The following is a 14249-nucleotide window of genomic DNA, read 5'->3' as shown; positions in this document are numbered from 1 at the left end:
TTCCCAGTTCCCTATTTCTCTCCCCACCCCCCACCAGCTTCTATTTAAAGAAGAAGAATGAAGAAGGAGGAGGAGAAGGAAAAGAAGAAGTAAAAAAAGGAGGAGAAAGAGACCTTGCTTTGAATTTAATATGTATTCAAAGCTGGTGAGGAGAGCTTATTAAGTCAGTGTTTGTCCAGGATTTTGCACTGATATTTTAACCCTTGCAAGTTTTATCTTTTAAAATAAATATTAAACCAAAGTGGTGAATCCAAAGGTAAAACTTGTTCAGAAAGTTCCTGAAGTTCCTGAAGTTCAGAAAGATATAAAAACAGATTGCATTCAAGTCACTTCCGGTTTTGTCAGCAGCTGCCGCAAGTTAAGTTCCAAGTGGGAAAGTGGCTTTTTAAAGTGACAAAACACTGGGGTAAACAGGGCAGCGGAAACCCATGTATCCCAGAACCATTTTGAGAAATGTATAGCTGCTGCAGCCTTTGAGAAAAGACTGGCACCTGCTTCTGTGCTTTGCACAGAAGAGTTTTATGAAGTCACATCTCTCCACGTTTGAACCTTAAACTCACCTGTTCTATTTCTTTAAATGCTGGTAGACTGGTTGGAACTCAGGAAGTCTCTTATGTCAGAGAGTAGCCTGAGAACTATGAGCTAGAGGCTCATAGTTATGGGTTATAGTTGTTTAATACGTTTTCCTGAGCTCCCAGGCTCCTCTCTGAGTTTTAGGGCATAAAGACAGGAACTGAATCACATTTACCCTGTCAGGTTGCCCACAATAGGCTTTCAGTTTTTATATGATTAAATGTGTGCTTGAGCTATTCCGTTATTGAGATATCCTCTACTGTCAGATGTTCTTTGTCTTTTCATTAGTAAGTAGCTCTTAGTGTCACTAATGGCTGTAGTAATTCTAGCTATCAAGTACTTGCTATGTGCCAGGAATTGTGTGATTCTTCTCAAATACAGGATTTGCCTTTTGCAGTGCCTCTATGAGCTTCCTTACCCTACAGAGGGGAAAACTGAGTTTCTGAGAAGTTGCATCCTTTGTTCAAATATATCCAGCTGAGAAGCAGCAGGAATGATATATAATTCCAGGCTGTCAAACCCACTCACTGAAATCTTTATGTCCAGCCAAAATCTGAAACACTGTGACTTTAAATAGGACTTCTACTTCAGGTTACCTAAGCTGCATGGATCCATCCTTCCCCACGCAGCACTCACCAACAATTCTGAAATTAACTTTGAGGACAAATTTACTCCCTGAGGTGTCTACAGTTCCAAATTAGTCCTTTCATAGTGCTCTGCTCCCCTTATTAGGAAAATGATTGTAGTTTGTCTGGTTTGCTTAATTGTTTTTTTTTTTTTTTAAGGAACACAATGGACCAAAGGCTGCCTATCAAGTGTAGGATACTATCATTGTCTGAGCTTAGCTATTGTTTCCCAATGTTGTAACCAACCCAGGCTTTTAAAGACTTTATTAGATATTTTGCAGAAAGTATTTCCAGGATCAGTTAATTTAGAAGCACTGTTTTCAGTTGATGCTTCTGTATATTTATAACATGGTTAATATTAAAAGTTCATGTTCTTTTGTCACATGTTATCTTGAAATGTAGTTATATATACTAAAGGTCTACATAGTTTCTCTGAATAGTTTCATAGCCTCTCTCTCTCTCTCCCTCTCTCTCTCTCCCTCTCTTTCTTTCTCTCTCTCTCTCTCACATGCACACACACACACACACACACACACAGGGCCAGGCATGATGGTGCATACCTGTAATCCTGCCACTTGGAAAGCTGAAGCAGGAGAAGCACCAGGAATTTGAGGCCAGCCTGAGCTACATGTACATAGTGAGTTCAAGGCCAGCCTGAACTACATAGTGAGACTCTATCTCAACAACCAAACAAAACAAAACAAAACAAACAAACAAAAAAAAACAAAACAAAAGACAAATTATAAAAAGAAGAAAACTGTTGCATTTGGTGTTACTTGCATTTGATTAAATGCTGGTTTCAGCAATTACAATTTTTTAAACAATTTCATGCAGAACATTTTTTTTTAATAATCCAAAAACTATCTAGAATTTTCCTGAGAATTAAACCATCTAGCTGGCTAGTTGGAATCACCAAATCTTAGGAATCCTCCTTCTCCTCCTTTCTGAAAATTAGAGCATATGCTAGGACATCTATCTCTTAACCTGACCTCTCGAAGGTCAATGGCATTGACATCATTATTGCTTTTTTAAGTTTTTTTTTCAGCACACTGGGATGTAGAGTAATTCTAGTAGAACTTAAAAGGTTATCTACTTTAAGTTTTCTATTTTTTGGCCTATTTTGGGCTTTCATTCCCTGTTGTCTATTATTTACGAAACTATTAGTATATCAAGATGCCTTATATACATCATTTTATGTAATACTTCTAAACCTCTGGCGGTAGAACTATTGATATCATCAGGTGAGACACCAGGTAAGTTGTGCAAGATTGCATAACTCCTAAGAGAAGAGCCTGGATCTAAATCTATGTTTGATTATGAAGATCATTCTTTTTATAATAACGTAATATTTCTCATTTTGTACATTTTCACCATAGACTGTTTTTCATGTTAGAAAAGATTAGAACAAAGAAAAGTAGAGTTACTCTGCATTCTTCATATGATCTATTAGTAGGATCACAACTCTAGGTAAGAAACAAAAGTTTTCCCTTTTTTAACCTTGCTCTGTGTGCTGTACCAAAAATGTAAAAGAGATAGAAAGAAAAAAATAGCAAAATATTCCGGACCCATTTTGTTATACTTGGCACTCTTCGGCTAGCTGGCATTTAATCTTCCAAATGCTACTTCCACTGATGTGAGTACTTATCCTTCTCTACCCCATCTTTTAAATACCATAAAATCTCTCAATCAAGCATTACATCAATAAATAGATAGATTATGATAATAGCCAAATTGTTAAATCATCGTAATTAAATATTTCAAAGAATCCTATTTTCTGGACACAAATAGAGGAGGAAAATATTTGAAGTAAATTAATTGGTTTTATATGCTGATTCATCTAAATTCAGTAAACAGGGAGGGCCAGTTGTAGTCTTAAGGAGAAGTTTGAAATTACAGCACTTAGAGTTTTAAGCTTCGATTATACTGGTAGTTTCAGATAAGTATGACAGACCTCAGGAATCTACCTTTCTACAGGATATTTGGCTAAGTTTCACTAAGTGTAGAAATAAATTGAGAAAGAAAAATCTGAATGCACTGTAAGCTTAGCCTCCTATGATGATATAAATGGTCAAACTGCTCTATACATCTGTGGTGTGTTTGTTTCCATTCATAAAGATTTGAAAATAAGGTAGCCTACATGATCTTTAAGGTTCTTTTAAATTCTAACTAAATGTCTTCATCCTTTAAGAATGATAAATTATTGTGGCCTGGTGGAACTAAAAGTAGGTCTGTATATATTCATAGCCAGTACAGCCACTATATCCAAACACTACCCATAGACTATAAATGATAATTTAAAGGTAGTTTCCACATAAGAAGCACCTTGGCTTTATATCAAATATTGTTCAACAAATTTTATCAATGTGGCTTCCCTTAGTTCTTGCAGCTGATATTAATGCCAATAGCTTATTTTTAATGGCATGATTGTTTCAATTACTTGTATTAATGTAAAATTTGGGGTGATTTTTCTTAAATTTACTTTTAAAAAGACCCAAAACACACAATCAGGAATCAACCAAATCAAATGACAAAGGAGAAATATTTTGGTGATAATTAATTGAGAAGGAAGAGCATAGGTGGGTTGACAAATGGTGTTAAAAGCTACAGAAGAGCAGATAGTGCTAGAAATAGTCTAGCCGCATAAAGCTGACATAGTCAGCTAAGGATAGGAATAAGAAATAAGGATAATGGATAAAAAGGATAGAAATAAGAAAAACGAGACCAAATAATAGTCTAGAACTAATTTCCTATCTAATAATCCAAAAAGTTTTAAAGTCATCTGGAAAGGTCCAGACCTTACAAAGATAAAGTCTGATAAATGTTTAGATCCTGGCAAATTAGTAGATACTTGGCATTTCTCAAAAAAATTAATTTCATAAAACAATTCATCAAACAAAATTCACCTAAGAATCTATGTAAACTTTAGGGACTTCCTTAAGTAAATTTAAGGATGAATTGGGGCTCTGATGGAGGAAAACTGTTCAACTTAGAGGAATCTTTGTAAATCAAGGGAAAATGGGGTAAACAAACTTCTGCAGGACTTGGCAGGGGCGGGGGCCCATGAGGTCATGCCTAGGCTGGGATACAGTGTTTTCATAACATTGTACCTTGATACCTTGCACATGCATGATCCAAGATTGAGAAAGCTACACATACTTATGGAGCCCCAAAATCCTTCTAAAACTAGCATCCTTTGCAAATAAAAAACCCAAAATATGTCCACAATACCACCACTCAGATCAAGATATGGAATATTTCCTGCCTCCTAGAGGATTTACTCATGCTTTCAATAATCAGTACTACACCAACCCCTCAGATAATCACCTTTCTGACTGTTTCTATAGATTAACTTTGCCTGTTCTTCAGCTTTGTATAAAAAGGCTAGTTCAAAGACAGCAATGATATTAATTAGGCTCCGATGGTAAAATATATATAATTTAGTTCAGAAGAAATTTTTAATACTGAAAACTCATTATCGTAAAGATCTTTGAAGAGCTGAAAGTACAAAGAAAAATAAAGAAGAAACCCAAGACCGGATGTCTTTTCTTGTACCTGCAAGCACAAAGGCAGAACAGGGTTTTACTCAGGCTCCAGAGCCTGAGCTACCTGGGTAGGAGCTTGAAAAGGGACAGACACAGCTCATCTGGGAAACGCTACCTGAAAGGGAAGGAAATGGCAGAAGTACCAGACATCTCATCTCTTCCTATTGTTTTGTCTCTTCTGGTTTTCTTTTGTTGCTAAAACTAACTGGAAACCAGTTGGTAAGAAAGCTTAGATGGTATAATTTATAGGACCAACTTCAAGTACAGAACAGAACAGGGAGAGGGCCAGAAGTAGACCTAGTAGCAATCAGTCATAACCAGGCCAAGTGCCTACTATCTTAATTTGTACTGAACTATATGGTTAAAAGAAAGTATAAAGCAAAATATCTAGAGAGTAACTTTTCACTGAATGTCAATCATAGTAAAATAGTGAAAGTAAAACATGGCTATTAGGAACTAGGATCGTTAACTCTCAAAGAAGTCATTAAGAGGATTTGTTTTATTGGTAGGGTATGTAGATGGAAACTACTTTGCAGGAATCCTTCTGGGTTTTGATGAACCCACCCAAAGGAGCACCGGAGGTCACCTGGGCCTCCTTCGTAATTTTTGGAGTGGGCCTTGAGCAGGGGCTGATGACCCCTTTTTCCTCGTATAACAGGAAGTTAGAGGCTGTGTGTGCAGATAACCAATAGGCAACTGAAAGCAGTATAAAGCCTGGCATCTCTGCCTTCATTTCACATCTGTTTCCTTTATTACCTTAAAACTTTAGGTCAGATCTCTGCTCAGTTCTGCATGCAGGTATGTTAGTCACTTTGGGGCATGTAGATAAAAAAAAAATAGTATTGCAATATTTATTACCCTTAAATGTACCCAAGCTAACTCATCACCTTTTAACACTTAGGACACCAAGATAAAGATAGCCAGGGTATTCTCATGATTTGAAGGGCCATTCAATTGCCAACTTTTACAACATCCTATTCTAGACCCCTGAAGTACCATCTAAATGTCTTTAATCATTGCTCTAAACATTCCAGGAACATTGGCGTTCAGTGATATGGCCCCCTACGCACACAAACACACACACAAGCAGAAGCAACCCCTTGACAGAACTGAGGCAGCCCCTTCTCCAAGCAGAAGCAGCTGACTCATGGGAGCCAGTTTGCTCCCTTAAGCTATAGAATTATTCTGGAGGCGCCTCAAAAATGCAGTCCTGAAATAAAAGTGAACCAGGCCAGGCTTGATCCATATTATCTGCCAGCTATGTGAACTACCTCCCCCAACTCAGCAAAGTCTCAATATTTGCCTTTGTCTCATCTTATTTCAAACCTCAACTTCTTCTGTGAACCCTTGAAGTCACATCTTGATCCTCTTCCTTCGTACTTCCCAGCATAGCTATGCTGATTGAAGCTTTCTCCTTACTTTCACCCCTGCTGGTCTACTTAATCGCCATTCTGGAACAAATGGCCAGCTCTTGTCTATTTGAGGCCCATAGAACTGAGGCTTCACCCGAAAACTCCCATGCATTCAGGTAGTCAGGGTCAGAAATTAGAGGAGAGTGTGAGCCCTGCTTCTACTTCTTGCTACTCTCTTTTCTCTCCTGTGGGACTTGGACCAGGTACCCAGTTTAGCTAGGTTTCAGTTTCTTTGTATGTAGAGGGCTGCATGCTATTATTTTACTTCCAAGTCTAATATTCTAAGGTTATTTGAGGAAAGCCTTTTAAGCAGAGATTCGGTGGCTTAGATTGGAAGTAAGAGGCTATCTTGGTGCATCTGGCACTCACTCTCTTCGGTATTTCTCCTTTTCAAAAACAAATTCAAATCTATTTTTCAATTTTAAGCAAAAATTACACCATCATGATGCATTAACCATTTGGAAAACATAAGGGGATCATAGTAATTACCCATATGCTCACAGACAGCAGAAAATAATTGAAGTCTGTTTATCAATATGGCTAATTAAAAGCCAAAGGCAAGTGTATCAAGGTTTATTTTTATTATTTCCTATATAGAACTTTAAGAGTTGTTTTTAAATGTAGCTAAGGGGTACAAGCCCCTTTCTCAGTGTATTCTACCTCAGACATTACAAGAGAACACATCAGTGGCTTCAAGTACCTAGAAGCTGACCTCCTGCAAATACAGCTGCTGTAGTACTTCACTGGATGCATTTTATGCCACCAGATGAATTTATAGTCAATAAACATACAGTTAAAGGAAGAGGTATAGTATGCATAAAGGTGCATTTAAAGCTCCTCTGTTCTCCTGATCCAAATTAATTATTTCTATTGGGATAGGTCTAGCAACATGAGTGTGCAAAAGATCGGGCACAACAGATTGGGCACAGGATATAGACAGTGTGTGGGATTAATTTCATGACTTGAAAATTTTCTTCTTGGCAATTCTGAACTGAAGTGTACACTATCTTGTCTCCAAAATTCTCCATCCCTAAAAAATACTGGAAAAGAAAAAACATACCTCCCACAAAGTGTATTCTGTTTGATAGTCTCTTTTAAATTTGGATGCCAAATGAAGTGTCGGTTGGGATTTTAAAGTTGGTTGAAACTTTCACAGTATGTGGCCTTTCACTAGTCAGATAGACACTGAGAAGCTCCCAAGCTTTTTACAGTACTGCTGTTAGAATCATATTTCCAAGGTTCCCTTTTTATCACCTTTTTATCTCCCTCCAATCAGGAAAAGAAATGAATGCATACTGGAATGTAATTTGTTTAGGGAGTTCATTTTATTTAATTTGGTCTTAAAATACTAACTGTGATCCAGTAGTGAGAGAAGATAGCTCAAACTTCTTAATAGCTATATCCGGAGAGATTTACATAATAAAAATGAGGGTGAAAAGTAGATATTGATGATATTGAAGCTAATAATTTCAGAAAAGCCCAAGGAGTAAGCCAAACAGACATAAAAACCTCAAATTGGAATTAGAATTCAAAACAAAGTCTCCTGAACACAGGGCTCTGCACCTCACTGCTACATATAGACAGAAGGAAGAATAAAGGAGCTCCAGCTTTTGAGAGACTTAATTAAAAATTATATCCAACCTGGAATTGTCCTGAAAGAATTTGTACTTACTTTAATAAAGGCTGTTTCTCATGGAGAAGCAATTCTAATTTTATAGCAAGGCTGAAATTCTGTGCTGAAAGTGCTCTTTCTATGAGATCTGGTTCATTTTTTTACAAGCACAATAAATCCTCCCGTTCTCCAGAACTCCTCTGGCATCCTGACAGGAGAACATGTGCCAAAGCAATGATGGGATTGCTCTGAGGACGGTAACATTTCTTCGAACTTTATTATTGAGAAGTAGAGTCTGACTGCAAGGCAGAACACAGCCAGTGCTGAGGTCACAGAGAAGCTGCACATCCCATGCAGATGGAAAGTTTCATTTCCAATTTTTAAAATTAGCAGGGACAGATCTGTGGTTTGCAGGGTTAAGGGCTGAGGTGGAGATTTGGACAGCAAAAAAGTAGCAAGGGGGAGTTGCTGCTAGCTTCATGTTGATTGGTTCACATTTGTTCTTTTCACATGGTCCAGGGAAGTCCCTGGAAGAGGCAGCCCAAGTCCAGAGGATGGCTGTATGGTCAAAGATCAACTCCAGAACATCAGTATCACATTGAAAATCCAAACTGACACATTTTTTTCCTTATAAGACAACTAGAAACAAATATTATCTACTTATTCTGTTCCTTGTTCTGTGAATGATTCAAAAAGGCTAACCCAGAAAGCATCAAGCTGTATTTCTAATCAAGCATAGTTTAAGAGAGAGGGCCCAATACTTCCTGAGAAATCCCTGAAGAATTTTGGTTTTGCTGTGCTTTGCTCTCTGTGGTGGACTCAGGATTTTTCATTATATTTCCAAGTATAAATAAACCTTTACACTGAATTACATCCAAACCCTTATTTTTTATTTTGAGACAGCAGCTCCCTAAATTCCTAAATTGCCCCGGCTGGGCTCAAATTTGTAATCTTCCCACCTCAGTCTCTCAGAGTTCTGGGGTTACAGACATGCACCCCTAAGCTTTCACTAACACATTCTCCTTCAAAGCATTTATTGATATCTCTTTCATAGGCTGAACTACCATAGATGCAAGGAACTGTGTCTAGTAACGGGTGTGTCTATGTGCATTTCCATTTCATGGTGTAAAATATAGATTAGGTCAAAGTTTGTCCAGATTATATGTGTAGCCGTGTGCCTGGAGACCCAATGCAGATCATATTTCTCTTATTTCCCAGTCATATCATCTTGGGCAAATAGCTTATTTCTACTGAAATTAAATTCTCATTTCAATAAAATAAAAATCATATTCTTCTGTCAACGTTATATGACATATGAGGCTCAAATGATATAAGTACTTTTGAATCTTTAAATTCTATGTATGCAAAATGAAATTTTTATTGCTGTCAACATGAAATCTTTAGTTGGTGTTTTTTTCCTGGATGTAAATGAACTAAACTAGGTTATGCCATGGAATAAGAAGCAGGTTCTTGTCATAGGAGGATGTATCGTCTTATACCATGGCTGTATGTTTAGATGTTGAGGTGTCACTGAAATTCTAATAATTTTAAACCTCGAGGGCTTATGAGCTTTGAATGGCTTACTTACTGTAGATACGTTGTGTGTAGAGAGATAAAGCGCTAATACAAATGATCCAAGGGTGATTAACTTATATTTCCATGGATAGCAATTTGTATATATCTAATTTTATAAAAATATCAGTTGAATACAAATCAATGACTGAGATTTTAAATATTTTTATATTTATATATTTTATCCCTTTATTTTATATCCATTATTTTACAAAAATAAGTAAAATCTATAATTTGCCAATACTGGAATCTAGCAAGACTTCCGTGAGTGGTAGATGAGAATTAAACTTGCAAATCTCCTTATATGGTTTTGAATCACTCTCCTCTGCTTTGTTATGTACTTTCAATATACAACATGTGATGCTATGCTTAAGAGAGGTGGACTGGCCTAAGCTGTCATGAGCTCTGACTATTGGCCTGAAGAGCTTGGATCCTACACTGTAGTTGCTAAGAAGTCTTTGCCCCTTCCTGTTATAAAGTTTCTCAAATACATTCAAATGTACATAACAAAACAGAGAAGACACAGCTATAGGTGTCGGCTGAAATTCTGGGATATGTAAAAGTTTTCTAAAGGAGGAAATTTGGGTATATAATACTCTTTTTAAAATCAAGCCAACTTAGTTTTTCCTGATTATATAAGAAATATATAATTATATTCTGTTTTAAAACTTGAACACAGCGCAAGATTTCTCCTTTTTCCCTCTCTCTCTCTCTCTCTCTCTCTCTCTCTCTCTCTCTCTCTCTCTCTTTCTCTCTCTCTCTACTGCCACCTAGTGGTTTTTGGCACTATTTCTACTAAAGGAAGAGATCTGTTGATTTAACTTTGTAGATCTAAGTAGGCTGATACTGGCCCAGTATACTAGACACATCAGTTTTGGGAGCACAAGAGCTGAAGACCATGGCATAATTAGTCCATGAATAACCGCTAAAACAAACCCTTATATCTTGATGATTTCATATGAAACTCTCAGCCAGTGCCGGAATCCAGTAAGACTTTTGTCGGTGGTAGATGAGAATTAACATTGCAAAGCTCATTATATATGTTTGAATTACTCCTCTCTGTCTCCCTCTGATTCAGCAAACTTTTTGTCTGTTGTTCTATTTGAGCATTGTGCTGCTAAGCCTGTTTCTCTGAGTTACTGAGTAATGAAAGATGGGGCGATCCCAGTCATTAAGGAGAAGGGAGTGACGAGTGGACAGACAGAGTTACTGTGAAAAAGATGAGAAAAATGAACAACCCAAAACATTTCAGGATAAGTGAATAACTACATTTCTGTGAAGCAACAACCTCCCGTGGATATATAACTGCTATTGATCTTGATTCTGAGAAGGAACCTTTCTTCTCACGGCTAACATTCTCCCACCTATAACTTCCTATCATTTCCTAAAACACTTTAAAGATTTCTTAATGCTTATCTTGATGTCTCCCACAGATTAGCAGTTCTACCCCGGCCCTGAAACAGATTTTTTTTCTTCTCATTCAAAAAGATTGCCTATGCTAGCAAGCCTTCCAGAAACTCTCGCCAAGCAGAGACAGTATGTCTGTCCCCTGTGTCACTGATAGCATTTTGTTTTCACTGCATTGTATTTTTGTTGACTCTTACCAGTGTGTGCTTATTCTATTTAGGCTGTTAGAACAAAATATCATGTACTGGGTGTCAGACAACAGAAATTTCTACCTCACAGTTCTGGAGCCAGGGGAGTGCAAGGTCAAAACACATAACGTTCAGTATCTGGTGATGGCCTGTTTACTCCTGGATGGGGCCTTCTCACCATTCTGAACATAGGGGAGGAAGAAAGAGAGGTCTCTGGAGTCTCTTCCCTAAGGGGATTAACTCCATTCATGAGGGCTCTGCCTGTATAATCTAATCTCCCCCCAAAAAATGCAACCTCCTAATACTATCATCTTGGGAGACAGGGTTTCAACATATGAGTTTGCTGGTGGGAACACAAATATGCAAATCATAACATGCACCATATCTGTTTAAATGTATATTAGTACTACTATCTTTGGACCTTCTTTAGTGTCAGACACTGGGTCTTTCAGTTCTGTATTCCATATATTCCTTGGTTTATGGCTGCTATACACAGTCCCTCTCCCCAGGAGGATAGTTCCAGGGAAAAATTAAATAAGTATGTGACAGACCTTGAGGACACCAGATTCTGTGAGGGTTAGAGAATGAATGCAGCGTATATGGAAGTCTGCAGAGGTAGTCCAAAGAAAAGAAAAGAGATTAAAAAGCAAAATGATAGTAGCATCAACAATTTCAAATGGGTTAAAAAAGATATTTTATCCACAGGACCAGGGTACTATGACAAAAGAAAACTAAAATTTCAAAAGCCAAGACAAATTTGATCAGAAGACTAGAAGATACAATTACGGATATCTCTTTAAGTAGACCAAAGAGGTAGAAAAGAAAAAGTGGAAAAGAGATTCAGAAGAAGTAGAACTAGAGAGGTGGCATCATGAGAAAGACTTGATGGAAGGGGTCCACGGGCCAGGAATGTGGGCAGTTCCTACAAGCTGGCAAAGGCAGGGAAGCAGATTATCCCCTGGTGCCTCCAGAAGCATGGCCCCGCCATCGCTTTGATCTCAGCCTCCTGAGATGCACTTTGGACCTCAGACTTACCACATGACACATTTATACTGGTTTGAGCATGAAGTTTGCAGCAATTTGTTCCAGCAGCCACAGCAATAAGAAAGACCATATTGCCTTTATCATTTATTCCCTTCCCTGGTTCTTCTACAACACTTGCTCCAGTCCCACTTCCTTTGTCTCTAATCTCTGATCCCTAGGACCCTGTCCTCATGGAATATGATCTCTGCTCTGCTCAGCTCTGCTCAGCTATCTCTGGCCACCGCTGTCACTCCAGTCCCAAGTCCTTGCTGCCATCCCATCTCCTTCCCTAGATCAGAGTGTCACTGAGTCGTGTCCGACTCTGGATGTCCTAGTTCACTCACACCCTGAGCCCCTGATAGACAGTAATGCAAGAACACTAGCTCCTCTGAGCTCCTCTGGCATTCTCACATGACAGAGGGTTCTGTACTATATCTTTTCTCTGCCCCGTGGGGCCTGAATGCATACAGATGAATCTCAGTAATCTCAACTGAGCTCTCCATGGAGTTTCTAAACAAACAAAAAATACCTTCCCTTCTACAGGTCATCTCTTGCCCTGTTGTTTTTTTAGGTCTATATATTAATCAGGAAAGCAGTGCTCCTGGGATCTAGCTCTTGCCACTTCACAAATAATTATTAAAGAAAGGTCTTTACTTTCAGAGTTGTACAGGGTTACAAAGACCACTGAAAACTGGCATCTTTAGTCAGATGTTTCCTTAAATGGCAGAGAGATTCCAAAGAGGGTGCCAAGATCAAAGTCTTCAGTGACAGGTGGACACCAAAAATAGTGCTATGAAAGATGTAGCAGAGGCAAAAAATCTGCAGGGGAGGTCAAGCTCCTCTGAGTTCAGAATTTAAGTCATGTAAGAAAGCACCTGAGTTGGTACTCATTTATCCTCATTTAACCTAATGACACCTTTGCTTCCTACCCAAGACTAAAATCAAATTACAATTGAGTCATTATGAAAGGAAGCCAGGCAGGAGTTTAATGTCCACAACCTCTGTCCGATCTTTCTACTGAGCGCTGGGAGGTGGCCCGCAAATGTAAACAAAACTTGCAACCAGGATTTTGCATCAGGCCATTAAAATCTTATTTTAGGACACAACTACACTGTTGGGGATACATAACAGATTCTCCCATCTCCAATGATTCTCCAAGGTTGTTTTATCAAAATGGAAATTTCCAAAGCTTTATTCAGGCTTCCTATGTGGATGAAAATCCTCCCTCACCAGCAGCAGAGCTATAATTGTCTCTTCTTGTTTCTGAACTCAGCACTTGGCTCTTTGTTAATTAGTACTGTACCCCATGAGCTTAGCATTTCCAGACTGTGGGCTACTAAACCAGACCATTCCTGTTTTGCACTTCTAATTATAATTTTATTCATTTCTCGTTTGACACATCTATATTGAACTTCTACTACAATAAACCACTTTAGTAGATGCTGTAGAGGATGAAGTCAATATTCAAGGTACCAAGATGTGGCAGCTAAGGTGATCCCTCCCATGAGAGTAGAGTAAGTGACCACCACCTTGAATTAGAAATACAAATCCCAAATTATTTCCCTTTACCTTAAGCCTTTTATTTTTACTATCAACAAAAGTTTTTTTCTTAATCGTTTTAGTTGCAAAATAGATTTAAGAAGCACTTGGTAATGTTAAGATTCTGTGGCTGGTGATTAATCCTTATAATAACCTTATAAAGAAAATAACATTACCTTCCTACTATATATATATAAAACCTATATTTCCCAAGGCTTCATGACACTTTCACAAATAAAATGAACTAATCACTATAATTTGCATTTTGCTTGCTCTTGCTCACACTCACCAACAAAGGAATTGCATTTCTATGCAAACAAACCATCCTAAGTGACAAACCATGCTGAGACTCAAGACTTACCACTTCAGGTAGGTCCACAGTACTGGTCCAGGGAAACCTACACAGGAGCTAGGATCACTGCTCTACAATGATGAGAAAATCTGGGCTCTGAGTTGGTGAGTCATCCAAGGGCATACTCTTATAAGGGACAGACCAAACAGCGCCAAGTACTCTGACCTAAAGTCATGCACGTTATCTCACTTGCGTATGATACAACTTGTTTCACAATCATGCAGATTAGTTTCCTTTTGCAGATAAGATGGAATTGCAGCAACTGGGTACTTGGTTCTGAGAGAAGGTTGGGGAAGAGTTAAGGCCTGAAGGAAGCCTCTTGGAATTAAAGGGCAATAGGTTCTGAGGACAGAAACCACAAGGTCTCAGGACACAGCCTTGAAGGGTGGACAGAACTAAGCAC

General features: G+C 38.2%; 1 protein-coding gene across 4 annotated transcripts in view; it reads right to left on the bottom strand.

Moving 5' to 3' along the window:
- Hnmt (histamine N-methyltransferase) overlaps positions 1-13956 on the bottom strand; it is a 53380-nt gene extending 39424 nt beyond the window's left edge. Inside the window, exon 1 of one of the 4 annotated variants that reach the window (XM_005390770.2) lies at positions 13856-13956. The gene's annotated coding sequence lies outside the window, so the exon portion shown is untranslated. Of the gene's footprint in view, positions 1-113; positions 336-7825; positions 7846-13855 lie in introns of those variants that run through there. The other 3 variants (XM_005390772.2, XM_005390771.2, XM_013517507.1) reach the window with 3 other exon arrangements.
- Between the last annotated feature and the right edge of the window lie 293 nt (positions 13957-14249).

This window comes from Chinchilla lanigera, unplaced genomic scaffold, assembly GCF_000276665.1.
Source record: "Chinchilla lanigera isolate Chin_1 unplaced genomic scaffold, ChiLan1.0 scaffold00039, whole genome shotgun sequence".
NCBI classification, from domain to species: domain Eukaryota; kingdom Metazoa; phylum Chordata; class Mammalia; order Rodentia; family Chinchillidae; genus Chinchilla; species Chinchilla lanigera.
This window is presented reverse-complemented; position numbering and strand designations above follow the sequence as displayed.